Source organism: Acomys minous (genome assembly GCF_964271855.1).
Source record: "Acomys minous genome assembly, chromosome: 16".
Classification (NCBI taxonomy): domain Eukaryota; kingdom Metazoa; phylum Chordata; class Mammalia; order Rodentia; family Muridae; genus Acomys; species Acomys minous.
The window spans coordinates 9,671,581-9,694,555 of record NC_140498.1 but is presented as its reverse complement, the minus strand read 5'-3'; the positions used below and the strand labels follow the sequence as shown (position 1 = coordinate 9,694,555).

Sequence of the window (22,975 nt, the reverse complement as noted above, 5' to 3'; positions counted from 1 at the left end):
CTACAACTGCATTTTGACTGGTTGTGCTTTTCTGTAGTGGTCTCCATCTGTTGCAAAGAGAAGTTTCTTGGATGAGTGGGTAAAGACTACCCATATCTGTGTATGTAAGGACAGATGCTTATAGATTGTTGTTAGAGATGGTCTGTTTTAATAAGTTAGTGGTTGTAGATTCTCCTTCAGTAACCATGATTTCACGGCCTTGGGTAGTTAACTAGTACAAGTATGCTATTTCTTTTGTCGAGCAGGTCTTTGTGATGTGCTGGGCTTGTTGTGGTTCATAGGTGTCATAGGTGAGTAAGACTGTTGTTTCCTATGGTGCTTTGAATAAGAATGACTCCCATAGGCTCATATATTTAAATGCTTAGTCACCATAGAATGCCACTATTTGATGGGCGGTGACGTACAGCTATAATCCCAACACTCAGGAGGCAGAGGCAGGCAGATATCTGTGAGTTCAAGGCCAGCCTGGTCTATAAAGTGAGTCCAGGACAGCTAAGGCTACCCAGAGAGACCATGTCTTGAAAAAACATAAAACAAAACAAAACACCAAAACCCACCCTATTTGATAAGGATTAGGTGGTGTGACCTTGTTAGAGAAAGTGTGTCACTGGGGGTGAGATTTAAGGGTTTCTAAAACCCATACCAGGCCCGGTCTTTTGCTTTCTCTGCCCGAAAATCAATATAGCTCTCAATTGCTTTTCCATCACCATGCCTGCCAACATGCTGCCGTTCTCCATGCCATGTTGACAATGAGCTAAACCTCTGAAACTGTAAGCCAGCCCTCAGTTAAATGCCTTATAAGGGCTGCCTTGGTCATGGTATCTCTTCACAGCAGCAGAACAGTGAACTAAGACAATTGCCTTTCTCCCTTGGAAGCTTGTGCGGTACCTTCTGGTACCATGGACGCTGGTTTTTAGGGCGGGAGCATTCAAGTCAGTTCCAACTCTGAGGTCCTGGGCACCTGTTTCTGAAGTGCACGGTGTCCTCAGCAATAGAGACTTACTTGCCACCTCTGGGGGAGGTAACCAAGGTTATATGGTAGATTTCTTTTTAGATTTTTGAGAATTCTCCATCCTAATTTGCATAGTGGCTGCACTAGTTTGCAGTTCCACCAACCATGTATGAGATTCCCTTTTCCCCGCATCCCCTCCAGCCATTTGTGTTGGTCATTCTGTTTCCTCACCACTCTAACTGGGGTAAGATGAAATCTCAAAGCTGTTTTGATTTGCATTTCTCTAATTGCTGGAGATAGTGAACAATTTTTTTGAGCTATTTCTTAGCCATTTTTTTGTTCTTTTGGGGTTCAGGTTTCAAACTCATTTTTCAAACTCTTTGGGTTTATTTGGATTTTGGGGTTTGTTTTTTGTTGTTTTTGTTTGTTTTGTTGTTGTTGAGTTCTTTGTATATTCTGGATATTTAACCTGTTAGATGAATGGCTGGCAAAGACTCTCCCCCATTTTGTAGGCTTCCTGTGTATCCTCTTGGTTGTCTCTTTAGCTGTGCAGAAGTTTTTTAGTTTCATGAAGTCCCACTGCATATATGTCTTTTTAAAGATAATTGAAATAAAGCAATAAAGTGAAGCAGGCCAAAGATCGGCAATCTAGATTTTCTTTAGGAGGTAGGTTTCACAAATATTCATCTTCTTGTTATGATTCATAATGTGAATGCATTCTTTGTATTGAATGTTATATTATGGCATGTAATTTGGGGATAGGAAGTCTGAGGGAAAGGCTGTAAAAATGCATTACAGTCAATAATTAAGCCAGGTCTTTTCTGGAAAGAAAAAAAAAACGTAAAGTGGAAAACAATTCCTATGGGAAACATGTTTTTCTGGAACTACAACACTCAGACTTCACTTTAGAATTCTATTGGGTTGCATCCTTTCATAGCTCTGCTTTCCTACTTCAAAACTATGAGGCAGTTAAGCTAATAGCTTCCTTTAAAGTATATCTTTTAAAAATTAAGACAAAAACTGGGTGTAGTGGAACATGCCTTTAAACCTAGCACTTGGGAACCTAGATCTTCATGAGTTTGAGGCTAGCCTGGTCTACGTAGTGAATTACAAACCAGCCAATGCTACATAGAGAGACTCTGTCTCAAAAAACAGAAGCAGCACTGGGGAGGCAGAGGCAGGTGCATCTCTGTGAGCCCCAGGCCAATCTGATCTACAAATCAAGTCCGGGGCAGTCAGTGCTCTTGTTACAGAGAAACCCTGTCTCAAAACAAAACAACAAGTGAACAAAAAAACTAAAATAAAATTAAGATATGGACATAAAAGTATTGATAAAGCATTTCATAAACACTTTAATGTCTTCCCTCTGATTTATATATACTGTGCGTGACTTGATTTGTTATAGTCCTTAATTTTAGAAAGACAGTGAACATGAGCTTTTTATCATAATTTTCTTACCATCGTAATCCATAATGGCATCAGGCAGACACTGCTGAACCCACTCAGAATCTTATCTCAGGTGAACAGGCCAACTCTAGTCCACCACATGGTTTTGCAAGGAAGTTTTAGTGGAACTCAGATCCATCCTGTAAAGCACATGTTGTCTATACCTGCTTTTGTTGCAGCTACAGGGTCACATAGCACAACACAGACCTTTCAGCTAGACACTCTGCTAAACCAGGGTTGTTTCCAACCTAGGCCTTTACAGAAGTGTGCTGACCCTTGGCTTAGATAAAGCCATGAAAGATCTGTTGTTTAAATCCTGTTTAGTTCTTGCATTTCAGACAACAAGGAACAAGGCTTCAAGTATCTAGAATTTGCTTGAAATTTTATCCAAATCCATTTTTTTTCACGTTTTGTATTATTACAAATTAAAAATTAGACGATGCTTGCACAGTCATTGAGAGACAGACAGACAGGTTTGAGCCAGGTTTTGACTTGTTAATTAAGATCTTCTTCTTCTTCTTTGGAGAAAAAAAATAAAAGTTGGTCTGGAAGCATCTGATTTTGAATCTGGACAGAACACCCACGTTGCAGTTGACTTGCGTTATTCTGTCTGAGTTCCCACAGTCAGGCAATGCGGCGTGCCAGTCCAGGAGCAAGCAGCCTATAAAATATCAGGCCATTTTGAGCTCTCTGTGTGTTTTCTTTTTTTGAGTCAAGTCTCTTGAGGGCTACAACTCAAAGAATGTAAAATGTTCTGATTTATTTATTGTCTTCTGAGAGACTCTTTCCTTGACTTTATTATAAATATAGATTCCCAGGGGGCCGGAGAGATGACTATGTAAGAGCCCCTGCTGCTTTTCCACAGGACCCAGATCTGGTTTCCAGCACCCACTTGAGGCAGCTTACAACTACCTGTGATAACTGGCTCTAGAGATCTAACACCCTCTTCTGGCCTCTTTGGACACCCCCAACACACACACACACACACACACACACACACACACACACACACACACACACACACACACAGAGTAAAGAGGGATTCCCAATGGAAAAATGACATTCATCATAGTCTTTGCCAAAGGGCTGTATTCATGCATTGTCTATAGACTATGACACAGTGGGTTGTGAAGACGTGCAAAATGGCCCAGGCCCTATCTTAAAAGCTGAAACAGCAGTAGAATTTGTTGGAAAATAAAGGTTTAAAAAAAACCCATTAATTTCTCCAGCTTGTGACAGACAGTCACATCCCCCCAGTGTCCATCCTTCCATCTGGCTTTCCTTGGAGCCCCTCTTGCTTTCCTACTTGTGTGTGCCTGGCAGATAGGTGAGGCTTCCAGCTATAAGAACTGCATTTGGAACAAAATTATGAGAGAAGGCTGGGTCCAGTAGTTTGCACTGCACATGGGGACACCGTACCCTTGTGTCTGTGAGAATCCAGAGAAGCAGACAAGTGCCCTCATCCGTCCCTTCCCTGGGAGTTTTGGAGATAACAGGAAATTGTTCTAAGGTATGATATCTAACCTGGGATCTGTTAGCAGCCATGGTTTTGCTGCTGCAGAAATGAGTGACCGAGCTGACCTAGGACAGCTCTCCTTAAAGACTCCTTTCAAGGTGGCCCCAGGCTGGCACTGGAGAGCTTGTGTTTTAGGAGGGCCCCTCCCAGCCTGAGGGATAAGAGTGGCTCACTGCGCCTGCACTGTTCTCACAAATGCTGGTACGTGTTGAACACCTCCTTCTGAGCACCTGCAGTGTAGCCTGTGCTAGCCCTGGGCACGGCACCACGGGTGAGATTCCTTGGCTGGCATTGTTCACAGCACATTGCTGAAGCGGGAAGCCTGCATTCCCCTGGGCTTCCGCCCATCAGCCCTTTATTGCCTCTGCACATTCTTTTTTATATCCGCTCCGCGCCATGTAGCTATGAATAGGAGCCAAGTGCAGCAGTAAGTGCCTATAATCTCAGCCCTTGGGAGGACTGAGAGTTCCAGGCCGCATTCTAGACAGTAAGGAATGAATGAATGAGTGAATGAATGAATGAGAAAAATAAGAAGACAACCTGGAGCTAGAAGTAGTTGTGAGCAGTTAGAACTCTCTTGAACGAGGCCCGAGTCCTCCTGGTGATCACTGACCTCTGACTGTGTGTTTAGATACCTTGAGGAGTGAGGCACCAACACAGGCCACAGCATGAATGTAGACACTGAAGACGTTATGCCAGGTGAATTCAAGGCGAGTCAAAAAAAACCCACATGTTACATGATTGTGTTTACATGGGAGGTCTAGAATAAGAAAATTACAGAACAGCATTAGTGGTTGCCGGGAGCTTGTAGGGGAGGGGAACGGGGCAGGAAGGAATGCTGAAGAGGTACAGAGAGTCCTATTGGGGTGGGAGAAAAAAAAAGAACCGTTCAGGAATGAGATTAGTGGTGATAGACACTAAATTACTCACAAGAGCTACTTGGGTTTGTTTTAGATTTATTTTTATTTTATGTGTATGATGTTTTGCCTCCATATATGTCTGCAACACATGCATTCCTGCTGCCCACTGAGGCTAGAAGAAGGCATTTGATTCCCTGAAACTGAAGTTAACAGATGGTTATAAACCGCCATGTGATGCTGGGAGTTGAACTCGGGTCCTCTAGAAGAGCAGTAAGTGCTCTTAACCACTGGGCCACCTCTCCAGTCTCTTGAAACTAATTTTAAACGGTACATTTTCTTTGTTTGTTTGTTTGGTTGGTTGGTTGGTTGATTGGTTTTGTTTTTTTGAAACAGGGTTTCTCTGTGTATCCTTGGCTGTCCTTGACTCGCTCTGTAGACCAGGCTGGCTTCAAATTCATAGTGATCCACCTGCCTCTGCTTCCCCAAGTGCTGGGATTAAAGGCATGTGCCACCATGCCTGGCATTTTTATATTACATTAATTTTACCTCAGTTTTTAAAAAGCCATGATAGTCAGGTGTGTACCTATAATCCAAATACTCAAGAGGCTGAGATTGGAGGACTGCTGAGTTTGAGATCAGCTGAGTTTGAAGTGAAAGCTTGCAACCCCCCCCCCCAAAAAAAAACCAAAAAAACGAAAACAAAATAACACAAAACACAAAAAGACTGAAGTGTTATGATGGTGTTTATCACTTGTCATCCCATTTTATGGTTGTGCTAAAGCTGAAATCACCCTAAATTTGAGTCAAGTAAGTTCCTGGGTAAGCTTGCTTTCTGAAGAGTATACCGTTCTGTCTGTTTTGACACATTGCCATGTTGTTAACCCGTGCGCCACTGCTGTCACATTCTTCTAGACCATGTTATTCTGGCAGATCTGGATGGATGTGCTCCATCTGTTCAGGCTGTGAAAGTCACTTTTAGTGTTTCCTTTGCTAGTGGGAGTGGGTGTCTCCTTTATACATTCCTTCCGTCAGTGACTGGTATAGTTGCTTGGCAGGGTAGAAAAATTCGTCTGCTCATGTTTCTTTTTCTTTAAAATTTGTAAGAGATCTTTGTGGTTTACTTTCCATATTCATGTCTGCCAACATTATGCACACCTATAGTACCGTCTGAAGAAGCCCACAAGAGCAAGCCTGCAGGCCGCCCACAGAGCCACTTGCTGCTCCCAGACCGCAGCCCTGTTGGGCCTACTCTGTGGGACTCTGTGGGATTCGCCTTTGCCTTGCCACGTAGCTTGCTTAATTAAAGCTGGGTTTTTATTTTCATTATCTCCTTATCTCTTCCTAGGAAAGATGAGAGCTGATCTCTCTTTCCCCCGGGTACTATCATCTCATCCCACTCCTGCTGTAGAGGTCACGAGGAGATGACAGAGCTGAGTGGGGTCTGGTGGTACAGGGCCTGGCGTCTGAGCACTTGGGGGGTGAAGGCGGAAGTGTCAGATCAAGACCAGCGACCCCAGACCTTATCTCAACAAAACAAAGCAAAATGATGTGAATTTAATTGTGGTCTGGTGGGCACAGCTCCTTGGTCAGAGGCTATGTAAGCCTGGGATACATGAGACCTTATATCAAGGAATAAAGAGAGGTACTTTGCAGATAGACTGCAGTATTCAGTGTGGCCTGCCGTTCTTGTCCTTTTTGGTCACTGTTTTGTCCTATCTACACAGCGTTTCATTTTTGCTCATGATTGTACGAATACACCAGGCTTCCTGGGAGCCCCCTGTCTCCTCCTCCCAATTTACCACGGGAGTACTGGGATTGCTGTTGTACACTGCAGTTCCTAGCTTTAAATTAATTAACTGATTGATTGACTAAGCTGAATTTGAAGAATAATAAAGACATGACCGAGGAAGATATCCAAGGCTTTGGCTTCCATACACCCATTTGTGTAGATGCACACACACCTACACCACACACACCGAAGCAGTTTATTTAGAAGCTTTTAGAAGGCAAGACTCTAGCATCAACATTAGCCCAGCTCAGTCTGGTGAAGGCTTCATGGTGGGTGGCATCACTACATGTTTCAGAAAAAAGAAAGGATTTTGTTTTGTTTGTTTTGTTTTTTAAAATAGGTTACTCCAAAGAAAAGATAGCCATTTGAGGAGGTAGGTATTCTTTTCATGACCTGAGCACATAGAATACATCAATACCTTATGATAGGCATCACCCAAGTAGGTACAGGAGTTAAAAATAAAAATAAAATTTAAGCTGGGCGATGGTGGCGCACCCCTTTAATCCCAGCACTCAGGAGGCAGAGGCAGGTGGATCACTTTAAGTTCGAGGCCAGCCTGTTCTACAAAGTGAGTCTAGAACAGCCAAGGCAACACAGAGAAACCCTGTCTCGAAAAAGAAAAAAGTTGGGCAGAGAGATGACTCAGAGGCACTTGCTGTTCTTCCAGAAGACCCACATTCGATTCCCAGCACCCACATAATAACTGGCAACAGTCTGTAACTCCAGTCCCAAGGGATCCAACACACCCTCTTGGTGTCTGTGGAGACTGTCCACACATGGTGCATAGACATACATTCAAGCAAAACACTCACAAACACAAAACTTTTAAAAATAAAATAAAATGTTGTCAAAAAATACAACCTCCTAGGAATTAAAGTTGATGCAAAGTACCTTCACTTTCATTCTAACAATGGGCCATTTGTCTTGGGATTAGTGCCACTGTGGGTCAAGTATGTTGTCAGTTGCTATGTAGCATGACATTACCAAAGACCAGAGGCCACTGTTGGTGAGAAAAAAGGATCTTGATCTTTGTCACTGTTCCCTCATTCCCAGGAGAGCACATGTGTCTGCTTAGATAGCAACAGCCCCAAATGAATATGCATTGAACATGTTTTTCCATTTTCTAACTCATGAAATGTTTGTTTGTGGAGAGAAAAAAGTCTAGCTGCAAGAGGCGTGTGACTCCCAAGGCTCAGTGCTGTCCTCCTAAGGCTGAGAAGATAAAGTTGGGTTGAGGTTTATCTATTAGTATAAGTTAAACTTGGTCTTGGAATTGAATTTCTTAAACGACTTCAGCTGTTACTGTTATTTTCTTAGTAAGCACCTCTAGAAGTAGAAGAGCTGTGTATTAGTGTCATTGTGTTGTGGTAAAATCCCTTGATGAGAGCAACGTAGGGGAGAAAGGGTTTGGTTTGGCTCCTAAGGCCAGGTTATATAGACCACCTTTCCAGGAAAAGTCAAGGTGGCAGGCACTCATGGCCAGTCATATCACATCCACAGCCAAGAGTGGAGAGCAAAAGAAAGAAAGAAAGAAAGAAAGAAAGAAAGAAAGAAAGAAAGAAAAGAAAGTCCCCTACAGACAGTTCTTCATTGAGACTATTTTCCCAACTGATTCCAGATTGTGTCAAGATCACAGTTAAAGCTGACCATCACAAATGGTTTTTTTTTTTAAGTATTTTTTCTCTTATTAAAATTACTCAAGGCTCAGTGTGATGGCTGAGAGAACTGACTCCTGGAAGTTGTCTTCTGACCTCTACATCGTGTGCACGAGCACACACACACACACAGTGTAAATGAAAAAGAAAAGTGTCCAAGTTGAAGTGCTAGAGCATCATAATATGAACAGAATTATGTTGTTTTCTACAAAACTGTCTTTCCACACCAGCCAGCAGTATGAGTTTAATTCACCCAGACCTAGGATCCCTCAGGGTTTTAAGGCCATGGTAAGCAGGTCATTGCTCCACTGAAGCTTTAATTCTGGAAGCCTGGTGTCATCACTGTGAACTCGCAGTTGAGGAAGATGACATCGGAACCGTGATTGGGTAGGAGAATGTGTGGAGAAGGATGGGAGCAGCCGACACGTGTGGGCTGAGCCTTAAGACACGCTGAGTGAAACCAGCCAGTCACAGGACACACCCTGTAGAGCAGAGAAACGGTCTCCATGGTGTTGCAGGGTGCGTATAAGGTAGAAGAACCCTTGAGGGCAATTTAGCAGAATCCATATAAAAATGTATTCCGTGTACGTAGCGACGTGTGGATATGAGCATAGCTGTTGCAACTGTGCTTACAACAGCAAAGCCTGGCAGCAGCAGAAGCAGCTCTGAGCATCCTTAGCGCGCCGCCCCATGTCTTCAGAAGAGCATGATACACACTGGTGACGGAACAGAGTGTCAGCTGCTTGCTTTGTGACAGTGGCTGTTCTGAGTGCTTTGCGTGCCGCAGGTGCATTTCACCTTGATTACAATTCCGTGTGTTCCATATTGCGTTGCTTTTCTTGTCACCGTGGTAGAATGCCTAACAGGAAGCAACGTAAGGGAGAACAGGTTCAGTTGGGCTCACAGTTGGAGCGGATGTTTTCAGGCCGTTGTGGTGTCCATAGCCACGGCAGCTCATGGTGGTAGGCATGTGCAGCTGGAGCCCTGACCTACTTAACATATCTGTGGAACAAGAAAGCAGAGGAAGGGACATGCCAGTGCCTACCTGACTTTCTCTTCCTCTCTTTTTGTTGGGTCTAGGACGCCAGCCCATGGCACAGTGCTGCCCATGTTCAGAGTAGGACTTCTCCCGAAACATCCGCATAGGCACACCCAAAAGTGTGTTTCACTAATGCCCTAGGCATTTCTTAAGCCAGCAAGTTGGCACTCAGAATGAACCACCACACATATGCACTTCAGAGGTGTGGAAACTAAGGCTTAAAAGGCTAAGCAATCTCTCAGAGTCACTAGTAAGTGACAAAGCTTTGGATCAATGTCGCTTCATTGTAGCATTTTATCTATGTGTGGTGAAAGGATGTACCTCTAGATAGACGTGCTAGAAAAGATGATGGCAGCCAGGTGTGGTGGCGCACGCCTTTAATCCGAGTATGCAGGAGGTATAGGCAGGTGGCTTCACTGTGAGTTCGAGGCCAGCCTGGTCTACAAAGTGAGTCCAGGACAGCCAAGGCTACACAGAGAAACCCTGTCTCGAAAAACCCAAAAGAAAAAGGAAAAAAAAGAAAAGATGAAGGCACTGGTCTTTATCCGAAGTGTGTCTGATCCAGTAGCTGTAGGCCAGACGGGGCTATTTTTATGTAATAATTTCAATTAATTAGTGACTATTGTATTGGCCAGTGTGAATGGACGCAAAACAAAAGACTGAATTGTGTGGTTTTCAGACCCTACCTTTAAAAAGCTTCTGCAGAAATGGTAATTGGGAGAAGGGGGTTCCGTAACCAACCATTTCAAAACCGCTGATACAACCCAGCTACTTGGTAAGAGACAGGAGGCCGAAGGCAGAAATAGTGAGTCATCTTCCTGGAGTCATAGTCACACCACTGCTTTTATGACAAAGGAAAGAGGTCACAGTCTGAGTTGTTTTTTCCCCCTCATTTAGGTATAAAGGAAAGAATGAGCATGCCTAGACTTCAGTCTCCTGGGTTCCCAGAACTGTGTGGGGAACCCTGGCAGTGACTCGCTCGTTCTTTGAGGGCAGCCACATCTGGTCCCCTCTACTTCCCAGACTCCAATATGTCTTGTCCTGCCTGCTGCTTTGTATCTGGTATACAATACAGGACCAGGACTGTGTTTCCTTATGTCTTATGTCCTCAGCACTCTATACACAGAGCAGCTGGTTATAGCTACAGATACAAGAGCCATGGGTAAATTCCACTCTGCATGGTTTGGACATAAAGTGTCCCCAACAGCTAAAGTGTAAATGACTTGGACCCAGCTGATGGTGCTGTTGGGTGATGATTAAATTATGGTTGTATGATCAAGCTCATGGCTGAACAAGTATTAGGAGGTGGGGTCTAATGGGAGGAGTCAGTCATTGGGGCCAGGTCTTTGAAAAGTGTATGTCTTAATAACTTAGTTTTGTTCATTGGTGTTCTGCCTACATTCAAGCCTGTGTGAAGGGGTCAGAAGCTGCCATGTGGGTGCTGGGAATTGAACCTCGGTCCTCTGGAAGAGCAGATAGTGCTCTTAGAACTGCTGAGCCATCTCTCCAGTCCTGAAAGGTGTAGCTTGTTCTTACCTTTGACTCTCCTTTTCATCCTGACTTGCAAGAAGTGAGTAGCTCCCCTTTGCTATACCCTTGCCGCAGGTCTAAACAACAGGGTATAGCCTGCAGCTCAAATGATGCTTTCTTCCTTAAAGTTGTTTTCTTATGTATTAAGTTATACTGACCGGTAAATACTCCCAGCCTAGAGAACTGAATCATTAGTGAAGATGGTTCATTAGAGTCCTTTCCCGTTCCTTGGGTGGATTAGTGGCTGTAGATAAGCCTCGGCTAAAAGGAACTGAGATGCTCTGGGGTGCCTGAGCCCGGAAGGTGGCTGTACCAGTACTGCTGACGGTGTGCTTTTTAGAAAAAATAACTGAAGGAAAGGTAAGTCAGTTAGTTATTTAATAGAAAGGTAGCTGCATCAGTGACTTATCTTTCCCTTGACAAGATACGTAGCCAAAGTAAAGGAAGCATGGGTTCACTCTTGCCTCACATTTTGAGGGGACAGCCTACCATGGCGAGGAAGTCAGAGCATCAGAAACTAGAAGGAGCTGGTCACGTGGAATCCAAAGTCAGGAAACAGAGAGGGTAAACGCTCTTGATTGGTTTTGGTTTTTGGTTTTTGGTTTTTTGGTTGTTGTTGTTTTGGGTTTTTGGTTGTTGTTGTTGTTTGGTTGGTTGGGGTTTTTTGTTTTGGTTTTTTGTTGTTGTTGTTGTTGTTGTTGTTGTGGTTTTTCTATCTCGTTCAATCCAGGACCCCAGACCAAGAAAGGCTGCTGCTCAGATTTGGGGTTGTGCCCCTCGCTCCCCAGTAAGCCTGCTCTAGAAAACCCCTCACTTATTTGCCTGGAGACTTCTTTCTATCAGGATTCTAAATATTCTCAAGTTCTAATAAAAAGTAATCTTTATAGTAGTAAAGAAACTTAGGGGAAGAAAGTTCCAGGCTTCTCTGGAGGCGTAGGTCATGGCCTAGCCTGGGGATTCTCTGTAGAGAGTCATTAGGATGCTGTACAAGAGGCAGTCACTGAGTCAAGGCCTGTCATCTTCCTTCACGGGGGTTGGCCGTGCAGAGGCCAGCACAACTGAGCTACCACAGGGAAAAGCTGTTCTGGCATGTGTCTGGACCAGCCACGTGGGTCTGGAGTCACTGGACAGCAGGGCCTAGAGCTCGCAGGGGCGCCAATCTAGAGTGAAGATGAGAAGGCCAGAGAACCTCAGGAAGGAAATGTGGGTAGATTCTGCGGTTTTTAAGTAAAAAAGGAGGAACCCAGGGGAGAAGCAAGGAGGTTTGAGTCCTGTGTAGATCCTTTTGTGTTGCTTCAGTAGAATGGCAGCCACGGTGTCTTTTTTTTTTTCCCTAGACAGGATTTCTCTGTGTAGCCTTGGCTGTCCTGGATTTGCTTTGTAGACCAGGCTGGCCTTGAACTCACAGCAATCCTCCTGCCTCTGCCTCCCAAGTGTTAGGATTAAAGGCATAGGCCACCATGCCCAGCACACAATGTCATTTGTAAGCCATGGTTTATTAGGAGTGGTGGTGTGCAAGCACACTGTGGTAGCTCCCATCAAGGGGCTTCTTACTGAAGTACCCCACAGCAAAAAGCAAAACTTGTGTGGCACAGAGCCTAGCTGGGGTCCGGTGGACACTAATCTTTTTTCTGGCCTTCCCCCACCCCATGCACACACACTCAATTCTGCAGTGAATCAGACAGTGCCAGCCTATGATGAGGGAAGATCTCCACTCACTGGCCAGTCTCCTCTGGAACACTGGGAACTCTGAAGTAATGCCGACTGGTTCATCAGGCAGACTTCCCCAAGTTTACATCTGGAATGAACTGTTTTAACCACTCAGCCGCTGTTTCCGTCTCAGGGATAGGCTGTGCAGTTCTCCCTGAACGTCTCTAGTGACAGGGCATCCCCAGTGGAGTGTTCCTTCTCTACAATCCCTTGGTTCTAGCCCCGCAGAGGAACATACATCCCTCCCTACACTGACTAACAGTGCTGCCCAGTGGTCAGCTCTTGCAGGCCTCAACCCCTCTGTTCCTCCAATAGGAGCAAAGACCGAGGAGTCGTTTTAGCAGTGAACTTGTCCAAGTTAATCTCTAACATTAATACAGTTCTGATTAAAACCTCCCATATAATTTATTTCTCCTCAAATTTAATAAAATGGTTTTTAAAAACTTAGGGGGGTGGGCAGCTAAAACAGGCTAGCAAGATGACTTAGTAGGTAAAGGCATTTACCAGCGAGCGTGGTCCTGAGCTCGTTCCCTGGGGTCCACATGGTAGAAGGCGAGAACAGGTTCTCACAAGTCCTCTGACTTACACATGCTGTGGCACACACATGCGCACATTCATACACACATAAATAAGTTTTAAAAAAGAATAATGGCTGGGTGTAGTGGCGCCGGCAGAGGCAGGCAGATCTCTATGAGTTCAAGGCCAGCCTGGTCTACAAAGCAAGTCTAGGACAGCAAAGGTTGCACAGAGAAACCCTGCCTTAAAACACCAGATGATGATGATGATGGTGGTGCTGATTTTGAAAGTAGGCTTGCCATACTGGGTTGGAGCTACGCCATGGGGCTGTGGAGATGGCTCAGTGGTTAGATCATACGCTGTGCAAGTCTGAGAACCAGAGTTTGGATCCTCAGACGCCATATAAACGCTGGGTAGGAAAAGTGTCCTGCCTGCAGTTCCAGCCTCAGAAGCTGAAGATCGGGGATCCCCAGAGCAAACTGACTAGTGAGAAGAGCCGTTTATGAGCTCTGAGTTTAATTGTGAGTCACTTCATCAATAAATAAGGTAGGAAAGCATGCAAGAATGATTCCCAACATCAGCTTTGGGTTTTGACATGCGATGAAGTCAAGGCAGCAGAAACCTGAGGGGGCCGGTCATATCCTCAGTCAAGAGCAGAGCGAGTAGATGCATCCATGGCACCTTGTCTGTTTGCCTGAGCTCACCAGGATTCCTCTCCTCTCGCACAGTGCAGGGACCCCTGCCTAGGGGCCATGAAGCTGGGCTAGCTCTTCCCACAGACAGGCCCACAGCCAAGCCCATGGAGATAACCTCTTCCTGACAGTCTCGTTCAGATGGCTCTAAGTTGTATCAATATTAAAGATTATGAAGCTAATGTTTTTCTCTTAATACATAGGAAAAACGATTTTTCCCCCTTTGGTTTTTCGAGACAGGGTTTCTCTGTGTAGCCCTGGCTGTCCTGGACTAGCTTTGTGGACCAGGTTGGCCTCGAACTCATAGCGATCCGCCTGCCTCTGCCTCTCAAGTGCTGCACCATCACACCTGGCCAAAATAAAAATTTTTTTTTATTTACCCACTGGCAGCTTGCTGCTAAACAACTGTCTGCCTAGCCAGATGCCATACTGTAGCATCGAGAGCTGGCACAGGAGCCAAACAAAATAGTGGTGGAAGAGACAACAGCCTGAGGGGGCAGCCATGCAGCTCATTGTGTAGGAGAGACCTGCCAAAAGGAAAGCGCCCTGCAGAGAAAGGGAGCCCAGAAGCCTGCTTATAGGTGTCCGTGACTCCATGACAAAGGGCTGTGCCATAGATGTGCAGGGCAGGTTCTCTCTAGCTTCTCCAGGTAACGCAAGACTGAAGCAGAGAGGGTAGAGTTGAATGGAGAGGCAGCACTGGCTTGCTGACACACGGGCAGGGTAGATGCTATCGGCCATATCTGTTTCTGTTTTACCGAACCCAGCTGTTTGTGCTTACACCATCTTACTACATCTTCAAAGTAGGCTTGGTCCTCCCTAAACTGTTATGTATGCTCAGTCTCAGGGAGGAACGAACAACTTTTTGTTTGTTTGTTTTGAGTTAGATTGTCTCTGTGTTGCAGAGCCTTGGCTGTCCTGGAACTCACTATGTAGATCAGGCTGGCCTCAAACTCACAGAGAGCTGCTTCTGCATCCTGAGTGCTGGGATTAAAAGTGTGCGCCACCACCGCCCCACAGGAATAAACAACTTTTATCCTCTACATCTATAAATTGTTATTTTTACAAGCCCCAAAATATACTAACTCAGTCCAGTGTCAGGGTTGTGACTGTGAAGTTCTGTCTCTCTGAGGCATCCAGGAAGAAGGACATTTAGATCGCCATGCCTGAGACAGCGGCTCCTGAGCAATGAATGTACAGTGTGTTCTGATCCGCCTCCTGCCTCTTCCCACCACCCCACCCACCCCTGCCAGAAGCCTTGCTCTTTTCTTTTGATCTGTTTTTCAGCTTTGGCCCTTAATGGCGCACACGGGCCACACAAAGGAACCAAAGGGAGGAGCTTCAGGCTCCTCAGAGAAGATGGAGAGTGGTGGGAGAAAAGGTCACTGCCAGACCCAGCTGTGTGCTCAGTGGAATTGAGCTCAGGGCAAACTTCAACCATATTCTATAGCTTCTTTCCCCTGCAGCTAATGTTTCTAGCAGATGTTGCTGTTTCTAGGCAACACAGAGCAAGGGAGATGAATCTTCTTGGAGCACACAGTCTGGGTGGTGGGGTTTTGTGTTGTTTCTGCTCCACGGCGTTAAGTGTCCTTCTGGACCTGTGGACACACTCAGCTGCTCCAGGGGCAGCCTTGGCTATTCAGCAAAGCTAGGGTGTTAGCCTCTTGTGTATGGTTCATGTGTTCATTTTTCTCACATTTTTTTCCTCTGAGAACAATTCTGTATCTTATAATTTTTTTTTTTAAGAATCTCTAGCCAAGTGATGTTGGCGCACACCTTTGATCTCAGCACTTGAGAGGCAGAGGCAAGCAGATCTTTGTCAGTTCGAGGCCAGCCTGGTCTACAGATTGAGTTCCAGGACAGCCAAAGCTACACAGAGAAACTTTCTCTCAAAAAACAAAACAGAACAGAAACAAAAGCACTTGGGAGGCAGAGGCAGATGGATCTCTCTAAGTTAAGGGCTAGCCTGGTAGACATAGGAAGTTCCATGCTAACCAGTACTACCTAGGTCCTAGCTCAAAAAATAAAAACTGGGCTAACCTCAGAAAGCCCACTGTGGTGGTTTGAATGAGAACGGCCCCCATGGGCTCATGTTTCGATGCAAAGTTTCCAGTTAGTAGAACGGTTTGGGAAGGTTTAGGAGATGTGGCCTTGTGGGAAAAGGTGTGTCAGGGAGGCAGTCTTTCAAAAGAGTGATTCCCAAGTGCTAGGTAATTGTGGGTCCAGATGTGAGCTCTTAGCTGTTCCTTTGCTCCACCATCATGGACTCTAACCCTCTGAAACTAAACCAATCAAATGCTTTCTTTTCTAAGTTGCCTTGGCTGTGTTTATCACAGCAATAGAAAAGTAACCAGGACACCCAGCTGTTTTGCTCCTTTTCCTTCCGTCCTAAAGAGCCTCTCTGAGCTCTTTAGCTGGAAGCAGTCTGTAGATGGGTCCACAGGGGACAGTAATGCAAGCCTTGTGGCGCTTTCAATATGACACAAAGGGAAAACATCTGACAAAGCGTTTGTCAGCTCACCTGTGTTGATTTATCCTCATATATAAACAAACTGTGCCATCCCGTCCCAGGGCTACCGCGTCCACAGAAGCCTGGCTCGGTGATCTGTGGTGAAGCCGCCTTTGCGACAATCACAGGAGGCAGTTCTTAGATGCGAGTGGCTCTTCACAGGCTGATGGTCGCCCTGCTGTTTTGTGTCATTAGTGAACTCCTCCTCAGCTGTTCAGCTAGTTCACACTCAGTATTCAAATGGAAGTAGGGACCATTTCAGGACTTGGGATACAACTCAGTGGTAGACCACTTGCCTATCATGCACGAGGTCCTGGGTTCAGCATCCAGAACTGAAGAAAACACACACACACACACACACACACACACACACACACACACACACACACACACCCCTATCATGCACGAGGTCCTGGGTTCAGTATCCAGAACTGAAGAAAACACACACACACACACACACACACACACACACACATACTCACAACAACAACAAAAGTCCACTTCCTTAAAGCTCTAAAAGCCAGAGCCATTCCAAAGAGCATTCAGGGAGGGACTTAGGCCCTCTTGGTAATAAAAAAGATGAGGTTTTTATTTGATAGTTTAATGATCCTGGAGTGGGTATAAATAACAATACACACAAGAGCTGCTTCGCCTCCATCTCTATCAGTGTCAGAACAATAAAAAAGTCTTAAACATGGGCAACAGTTTACATGTAAGAGAAACATTTCCTGGGCCCAAAGTTGGATTTGACTTCCTGACTAGATTTGGAATTCTTAAAACAAGCCCTTATTTTAAAAGGTAGGGATACTTTCATCTCCTTACATGGTTTCCATGTGCATGTACGCGCTACTGATGGGTGTGTGCATAAAAGTGTCTAAGGCTTATTTTTTTTTCCTTTTTTCTTTTTTTCTTGGAGAGGGGGAGCAACACTAGGGCCAAAACCTGGGGACTCATGCATGAGGTCCAAGTGTTTTATCACTAAGCCACCCCAACTCTGAGTTTAATCCCCAGTTAGTCATTCAATCAATCCATAAAGCAAAATAGACCTGGTCTCCCCAGGAGGGGTCTGCTGGCCAGTCTCTCTGGAACCAAGTCCACCGCTGCTCTCCTAAAGGGATAGGCGATTTTGTTTGACCTTTTTTTCCCGGGGGGGGGGGGGGGGGGATGCTAGTGAGCTTTTAGCCCTAATTAATGTATTACTCATTCATAGTCATAGATCAAGAGCCGTTCTCAACTGGGACTTCATTAACCTAGTATTTGGATGACTTTGGGCTGCAATTGTCCCCTTCTGAAGATTATGCCAATAAAGGAAAATGAAGTTCATATTGTTGTCTTAAGAAAAGATACAATTACAACAAATGTAATTAAAGAACCAACTCATTTTTGTTCAGAGCAGCCTCCATTCCACACAACAGAACCAGCGCCCCACTGGTAGTCTGATGGTTGTGTAAGTGGAAACAAAGAAAAAGAACCAGTGTAAACAACACAGCTCCTGGGCTAACATGCAGTGCTTTTTTATAGGTCTGAAAGCAGAGGGGACTGCCTCATTTTTCTGGGATATCCCTGAGTGACTGTCTCTTTTGACTTATCCTGCTGCGACCTAGTGTGTTTTATCTAAACTAGTGACTTTTGATTACTTTTGTAAATAAAATAGTAATAAACCAAAGATACCAGTGGAAACAAAGTTTTTAATAAACAATTTTGCAGAAGAGGACACCAGCCAAGAGGAAGGGCAAAAATGGCTGGGATGATGATTTGGTGCAACACTAGTTTCCAAGGTCCCCGTATTTGGAAAAAGCCCTGTCCTCCTCTCTCAGTGCAGGACTTGTCCCTTCCCAAAGTCCCCCTCTCATCAGTTTAGAACACAGACCCCTGTCTAATGAGTATTTGGCACTCGAGCCTGCCCCTTCTCGGATCATGGGTTCAGTTATGTAGCTGAGCACCTGTAGCCGTCCACTCAGAGTCCTGAGACAATCCAGTGCCAGTCACCAGCAAGGGAGGGAGGGGCCTGGCCTCCTGCTTATCTGTGACTCTGGTGAACTTTCAAGACATCTCATATTGAAAATAGACCACCACAATCTATTTCTTACATCACAGAATTATAAATACCATAAAATACATGTGAATAAATGTAGCATTTGGGGAGGAGAAAGATGTACCACATTTATTAAAATGTAGGTATAAATTTGGGAGGAAGGAGGGACAGAGGAAGCATCCGATCTCTTTGGACACACGCGTTCTTCAGCAGATCAGCTTCACCAGTGTCCCCCCTGCCCCCACCAGCCTGTTTCTGGTTACCCGTGGTTCCTGGTTCTTTAACTCATAGGGTGAAGGAATGAAAGCTCAGCCTAGACTGTCCATCTCCACCTTTTGTTCACTTTCCCCCTGCACTTGAGTAGAGAAAGCCGCTGGGTCTGCTTCCAGCTTTGTCATAGGCAGAGTCCCCGCAGAGGTCGTCCTGCCCCGTGCCCTGGCCCACGGCCATTTTGCAGGGTGGTGTCCATAGCAAACATGTGCGTTTCAGACTCCCATGGATATGGGATTGCGATTTGGCTCTGGGACCAGCAGTATTTCTTTGTGCTGCAGCTCTTGTGTGTATAAAATGGGTGTGACGCTACTTACTATATATGGCCGTTCTGCAGGGTAAAGGAGAATGTGCTCAGTGGCGGCAGCAGTGAAGGCTCAATTTGTATCACAACCATGATCAGCCCGTCATTTTTGCAGCCTGAGATGTAAGCAGCCCTCATCTTGATCACTTGGGCACTCTGTCTCCATGTATGGATACAGCTTTCCTGTTGGGAATGACATGGCAGGTGTCAGTGCTGCCTGTGCAAGGACTGTTTCCCAGCGTGGTACCCTCCAACCCCCACCCTGTTTACTCTGATGCCAGAAAAGCTGGCTTCCCTTCCTTCTCTTCCTCCTCTTCCTCCTCCTCCTCCCCCTCCTCTTTCTCCTCCTCAGGTCATAGGTACCTAAGACATGGGTGTGGAGATGCAGTCTCAGGCACCGACGTGTATAAAATGGTCTTGTGCTTCTCGAAATGGGAAGATGCAGCAAGTTTTTAAAAGCCTCAAGGCAGCGGTGGCGCACATCTTTAATCCAGCACTCCACAGACAGAGGCAGGCAGGTCTCTGGGTTTGAGGCCAGCCTGTTGTACAGAGTGACTTCCAGTATAGCCAGGGCTGTCTTGAAAAACAAACAAACAAAAATAACTTTAATCAGGGCCTAGAGAATTGGCTCAGGGCTCTTGCAGAGGACCTGGGTTTAATTCCCAGCACCCACACAACAGCTTGTAACTATTTGCAACTCCTGTCCCAGGGGATTCAAAACCTTCTTCTGGCCTTCAAGGGCACCAGGTGCATTCAGTACACATAAATACATGCAAGTAAAACACTCATATATGTAAAGTAATAAAGCAAAATGTTAATGTTTGGGGTTTTTTTGTTTTTGAGATAGGGTCTCTCCGTGTAGCCCTGGCTGTCATGTAACTCACTCTGTAAATGGGGCTGACCTTGTACTCAGAGATCCACCTGCCTCTGCCTCCCAAGTGTTAAGATTAAAGGCATGCCCCACCCCAGCTAAAGTTTAAATTTAAATAAATATAAATAAATAAATGCTTTAAGTATAAGGTTATAGACTTACCTGGCTCAGACTACCACCGTACATTGTGTTAGCAAGTTGCCTTAGTGAGTATAGGCACTTGCTGCTAAGCCTGATGGTCTGAGTTTGATCCCAGAAGCAGGATGGTGAAAGGAGTAATGTAACTCCTGCAGGTCATGCTCTCACCACCAAATGTGCGCACGATGCACATGTGCTTGTGCATACACACATATATACAAAATAATAAATATTTTTAAAAAATAACTACATGGCAAAGAAAAGCAAGAAGGGAATTTGACTGTGTAAGTGCAGTGGCGCTCTGCCTTCCCCAGGTTGGCCTGCACCTGTGCGTCTCTCTCTCTCTCTTTTTAAAAATTATTTATTTATTACATACACAGTGTTCTGCCTCCATATACACCTGCACAACAGAAGAGGGCACCAGATCTCAGTATAGATGGTTGTGAGCCACCATGTGGTTGCTGGGAATTGAACTCAGGACCCCTGGAAGAGCAGACAGTGTTCTTATCCTCTGAGCCATCTCTCCAGCTCCCTCCTGTGTGTCTCTTAGCTCCCCTCCTGAATACTCCTGCCCATACACAGGACTTAAGTATAAGTACTTTAGTCTCTGAGTGCATAGATGGGTGCATTGTCACAGCTTGTTTCTTGCCTCTACTTTTGTAGCACACACATTTCTTCAGAGTATTTTCTAGACTCATTGAGTAGCCTGAACATTAAAGAGATGCAGAAGGGGCTGGTGAGATGGCTCAGTGGTTAAAAGCACGGTCTGCTTTTCCAAAGGACCCAGGTTCAATTCCCAGCACCCACATGGCAGCTCACAACTATCTGTTCCAGTTTCAGGAATTCTGACACCTTCAGGCCAATGCACATAGAATAAAATTTAAAAAAAAAAAAAATCCTAGACGCTGAGCTTCCCAGTGGCCCCGACTATTACACAGTTGACCTGAGAACTGAGATGGGCCCTGCATCCAGGGCATTCTCGACTTTTCTGTAGCATGGATATCCAGCAGCTGTTCTGAGGCAGGAGTGCCTGAATCATGTGAACCAGCATGCAGAGGTCTTACCATGGCAGCCTGTTGCTTTCAGCCAGATGTCTGTCCCAGCTGAGTGGAATTGCAGGGCAGCCTGGAACACATGCCTAACAGCCTGTTCTGTGAGGAAAGCATTGAGCGCACTAGGCTTGTGTGGGCTCTGGCTAGAGCAAGAGGCCATTTAACAGAAATTTGGGGGCTTGAGTTTCTGGTGTCTCTGAGGTTGGATAAACCGTGGACTTACCATCTCTTGTAGCCTTTATTTCTTTACCTATCAAATGAAGCCTTTGCTGGGGTTGGGGGAGGTGCATATTTTCAATCTCAGCACTGGGGAGGCGGAGGCAGGTGGATCTCTGAGTTTGAGGACAGCCTAGTCTACAAAACCAAGTTCCAGGACAGCCAGGGCTATGTAGAGATTGAACAAACAAACAAAAAGGGGGGGCGGGAAAATGAGGCCTTTTTTAATCAGTTTATCAATAAGCGCTTCACTAGCCCAGACACTAGAAACCTAGATTTTGCCCGAGTGTAATCACAGCCATATATTCTCTTTTTTTTTCTTTTTTCGTTTTTCCCCGCGCCCGCCCGCCCCCACAGCCATATATATATTCTCAATACCCTAAACATCACAGGAAAGTTTAGACTCTGTACCTCACTGCATATTCCTGCCCACACACTACTCTCTAAGTCTTCTTTGCCCTCACTTTGAGAAGAATTCCATGAAGTCTCCCCCTGCCCCCAATCAAGCCTGACTTCACGTCCTCCCCTCCTTCCCTTTCGAAGCTCACGTTGCCTCTGACGGGAACACTCCAGCCCTGCTCTCCAGGCCGGCAGGGCTGACTAATTCTAGCACTGCCTTTGATGCAGAGAGGAGGAGGGGCCGCAGGTGTCTACTCCCTCAAGAGGAGCCGCTGTCACCTCTTTTGGTCTTCACCTGGCTTTTTTGGCCCAGCTTCGTCAGAGTGAGGGTGTTCTGAAGAGGGCCCAGAGGGCCTCCCAGTAAGCACCAGTGTCTGTGCGGAAACCCTAAGAAGGGTCCCCTTCACTTGCCCAGTTCTTCTCATTGTAACTGGGAAAACTAAGCTTGCCTTGAGTTCTTAAGCTCAGTAATAAAAGAATTTATAGACTCAGAAGGAAGCTTGAGGACAATTTTATTAGAGTTTGGGAAGGAAACATCAGTATTGGCAAGCTGGAAATCCTGACCCTCACCGGGACAAGCGGAGATGGAAAGAGACATGCCTTTCAGCCGTGGAGGTCAGAAAGCACACTTAGGAGTGCTGAGCAGAGGTTCCGAGTTCAGAAAGCACCCAGGCTCCAGGCCCTAGTGTCCCAGGACAAAGGAATGCACCAAGGTTACATGGTCAGAAATAGAAATAGAGACCGCTTCCTGAGAAAGGAAGGGCACGCCCACTCCCACCCCCCACCCCAAGAATACACATAGGCTGTGCGCTGAGGAGAAAGCCAGGCAAGTACAGTGCTGGCTATAGCCGTTCCAGGGCCTTTGTAGCCCCACCTTCCCTCTGTTTTCTGATTGTTTGGGGGGGTGCTCCGCCTCTCCCAGGACAGTGAATGCTTCCAACTTTCTGCAAACCTCCTTCTTTCACATGTTACCCTGGATGTTACAGTTCAACCCATTTGCCTGCCATGGTCCCTACCCCCTCCCACTCCAGAGATGTGGCCCCCAAAGTCTTTCTGGAGGACAGAATAGTGATGATTAGTCAACTGTCTATAACTGCTTTCATGCTGATGGGGATCATAGACCTTGCTCAAACTTGGTCCTCCTCTGCAAAAGCAGCCAATGCTCTTACATGCTGAGTCATCTCTACAGCCCCAAAGCAATGGACTTTAATTTCTGTGTTATAACTGTAAGGTAAAGTTCATCTTAGGGATGTAAAAGGTGCTGTTATCATCTTAATAGTTAGTAGCACAGCTATTGTATTATATATAAGTGTATCCAAATTTTGAATGCTGCTGTTTGTTGGTATTGTTATCTCCTTTCATCCCCACTATAAAAGGAACTTTAATGAATATTTGATGAGCATGATCACCTATCATTCTTACATGTATTACAGCCTTAGTAAAAACTTCATTTTTAACATGTAAATCTTAAGGATA

The 22,975-nt window shown here is 45.5% G+C and overlaps 1 protein-coding gene across 3 annotated transcripts in view; it reads left to right on the top strand.

Annotated features, from left to right (window-relative positions):
• SPECC1 (sperm antigen with calponin homology and coiled-coil domains 1) overlaps positions 1 to 22,975 on the top strand; it is a 256,505-nt gene that overhangs the window by 212,939 nt on the left and 20,591 nt on the right. The window lies entirely within an intron of this gene.